Genomic DNA, 3,798 nt, shown 5'->3' on the forward strand with positions numbered 1-3,798 from the left:
GGTTAACCTTTTACCACTACACCTCCTTCCCTCTCCCCTTTCCCTTTGGTGACCACTATTCTGCTCCCCAGGTTTTGTTTGTTCATTTTATTTATTTTTTAAAATTCCACATACAAGTGTGGTCATATGGTATTTTTCTTTCCCCGTCTGACTTATATCATTAGTCTAATACCCTCAAGGCCCATCTATATGTCACAAATGGCATGATTTCATCTTTTTATGGCTGAGTAGTATTCCATTGCGGAATCTGTTCATCCATATGGACAGTGAGGTTGTTTCCATATCTTGGCTATTGTAAACCATGTTGCAGTGAACAGAGAGGTGCAAGGCATAGTTTTGAATCAGGGTTTTCATATCCTCAGATAAATACCCAGAAGTGAAACAGCTAGATCATACAGAAGTTCTATTCTTAATATTTTGAGGACCCTCTATGTTGTTATCCACATTGGCTGCACCAATATGCATTTCCATCTACAATTTATGAAGGTTCCTTTTCCTCCACATACTGTCCAACACTTGCTATTTCTAATCTTTTTGATAACAGCTATTCTTATGGATGTGAGGTGATATCTCATTGTGGTTTTGACTTGCATTTCCCCAATAATTAGTGATGTTGAATATCTTTTCAAGTGTCTTTAAGTCATTTTTCTTCTTGGAAAAATTATTATTTGGATCCTCTGCCCACTTTTAACTAGCTTTGGGTTTTTTTATTGCTGATGTTCTTGAGTTGTGCGAGTTCTTCATGTATTTTTTATATTAATCCTTCACTGATCATATGGTTTTCTAATAATCTCCCATTTGGTAGGCTGTCTTTTCATCTTGTTGATGGTTTCTTTTTCTGTGCGGAAGCTTTTTAGTCTGGTGCAGTTCCGTTTGTTTATTTTTGCTTGTTTCCCTTGTCTGAAAAGAAAAATCCAGAAAGATCGCTAAGACCAATATCAGACAATGTATTGCTTATGTTTTGTTCTAAGAGTTTTATGGTTTTAGGTCTTATATTCAAGTCTTTAATCCATTTGGAGTTAGTTTTTGTCTATGGTGTAAGATATTGCTTCAGTTTCTTTTGTTTGTGGCAGGCCCATTCTCCCAATATCATTTACTGGAGAGACTATCTATCTCCATTGTATATTCTTTGCTCCTTTGTTGTAAATTAGTTGTCAGTATTTGTATGCACTTATTTCTGGGCTTTCTATTATATGTCATTGATCCATGTATCTGTTTTCTGCCAAAACCATGCTATTTTGTTTAAATATAGCTTTGTAGTGGGCTTCCCAGGTGGCGCTAGCAGTAAAGAACCTGGCTGCCAATACAGGAGATGTAAGAGACACAGGTTTGATCCTTGGATTGGAAAGATCCCCTGGAGGAGTGCATGGCAACCCCCTCCAGTATTCTTGACTGGAGAATCCCATGGACGGAGGAACCTGGTGGACTACAGTCCATAGGTTTGCAGAGAGTTAGACATGACTGAAGCGACTTAGCACTCACTCAGCTTTGTATTATAATTTAAAAGCAGAGTGTATGATCCCTCTAGCTTTGTTCTTTTTCCTCAGAATTGCTTTGGCTATTTGCAGTCTTTTATGGTTGTAAATGAACTTAAAATTTTCTGTTCTATTTCTGGGAAAAATGTCATTGGGTTTTTAATAGGGATTGCATTGAATCTATAAACTATTATAGGAAAAATTGGATATTTTTAACAGTTTAATCCTTCTAATGCATGAGCACAGAATATTTTCCCATTTTTGTGTCTTATTTTTCAGTAGTTTATCATTTCTGGTGTTGTTTTTAGTGTTTAAATTTATTCCTGGTATTTTTTTACTTTTTGAGATTGTAAGTGAGTTTTTTCTTTTTTTATTGAAATATAGTTGATTTACAGTGTTGTGCTAGTTTCAGGTATACAACAAAGTGATTTAGATATGTGGGTGTGTGTGTATACACACACATGTATTCTTTTTCAAATGGTTTTTTATCATAACATTTGATTATGGTTCAGAAAAATTTGAGTGACTAACGTTCTCTGAAAAAATATATTGACTCAGCGTGTGCGTCGGTTGTTCAATCATGTCTGACTCTTTGTGACCCCATGGACTGTAGCCTCCAGGCTCCTCTGTTCATGGGATTCTCCAGGCAAGAATACTGGAGTGGGTTGTCATTCCCTTCTCCAGGTGATCTTCCCCACCCAAGGATGAAACCTGGGTCTCCCACATTGAAGGCAGATTCTTTACCACTGCTGCTGCTGCTGCTGCTGGGTCGCTTCAGTTGTGTCCGACTCTGTGCGACCCCATAGACGGCAGCCCACCAGGCTTCCCCGTCCCTGGGATTCTCCAGGCAAGAACACTGGAATGGGTTACCATTTCCTTCTCCAATGCATGAAAGTGAAAAGTGAAAGTGAAGTAGCTCAGTCGTGTCCGACTCTTCGTGACCCCATGGACAGCAGCCCACCAGGCTCCTCCGTCCATGGGATTTGCCAGGCAAGAGTATTGGAGTGGAGTGCCATTGCCTTCTCCACTGAGTCACAGCAAAGCCTTTGTAGACTGCAGTTACTGGGGGCAGGGAGGGTAGAGGGCAGATGGTAACTTAAATTACCCTATTTTCTATTCTGAAGATGACAGAAAGTCCCACATCCAGTCTGATTATAGAGATGAATGTTCCCCAAATGGCTAAAAATAAACACAACAAGAAAGGCAGAGCTGTAAAGCTAAGGGTATGTAATAGGCTCTGGGAAAAAGTCTCAGAAATACTTAGAGTGGCAAAAAGAAAGTTTGACTGGAATCTGAAGTTCTCAGTCATCTTGGCCTTTTGTTCCATGCTTAAGGGTGTGCATGAAAGCGATATAATGGAAACTCCCCTTTTTGTCAATAGGTGCTTCTCTGTACAGCTCCTCCATTTCCTCCCCTATAAACCGGTTTCCCATTGCGGCCAGCAGCTGTCTCAAGTAATCCTCCCGAATGGCGCCAGTTGCTTCATCAAAGTAAGAAAAAGCATTTCCGATGACATCTTCCAGATCTGCACCATTTAACTTTTCACCAAACTTCGTGAGAAACATGGCAAAGTTTGTGGAACCCTGAGCCTCATCATCATGGCATCCAGATCCTCATCAGTTGGATTTTTTCCCAGGGAGGCAAGCATATCATGCAAGTCTTCATTGTTGATGAAGCCATCTCTGTTATAAACTATCATATTAAAGGCCTCCCTGAACTCCTGAATCTGTGACTGGTTGAACATGGACACCACATTAGAGGTTGTGCACTGGGGGCACTTCTTGGTGGTCTTGGTCTTTGCTCTTTTGCTCTACATGGTGGCAGTTAAATCCCTGCTCAGCTGCAAGTATCCGAAAGCTTCAGGGATCCCCGTGCTGCCCTGGCTGCAGCTACCAGATTGCTTCCCTGGATGCTTTTTCATTATAGATTATTATGATATATTAAATACAGCTTCCCATGGTATACAGTGGGTCCTTGTTGTTTATCTATAATAATGTGTATCTGTTAATCCCGAGTTCCTAATCTATTCTCCCCACTCTGTTTGCCTTTGGTGACCATATATTTGTTTTCTGTCTGTGAGTATGCTTCTATCTTGTAAATAAGCACATTTGTATAATTTTTTAGGTTCCACATATAATATTTGCCTCTCTCTGTCTTACTTACTTCACTTAGTATGATTATCTCTAGGTCCATCCATGTTTCTGAAAGTGGCATTATTTCACTTTTTTGTCTGAGTAATATTTCACTGTATATATAGACCACATCTTCTTCATCCATGCATCTGTTAATGGACACTTAGATCTTTTCCATGTCTTGGCTATTA

General features: G+C 39.7%; 1 pseudogene; it reads right to left on the reverse strand.

Annotated features, from left to right (window-relative positions):
* On the reverse strand, positions 2,777–3,300 carry LOC102181795 (annotated as a pseudogene).

This window comes from Capra hircus, chromosome 14, assembly GCF_001704415.2.
Source record: "Capra hircus breed San Clemente chromosome 14, ASM170441v1, whole genome shotgun sequence".
NCBI lineage: Eukaryota > Metazoa > Chordata > Mammalia > Artiodactyla > Bovidae > Capra > Capra hircus.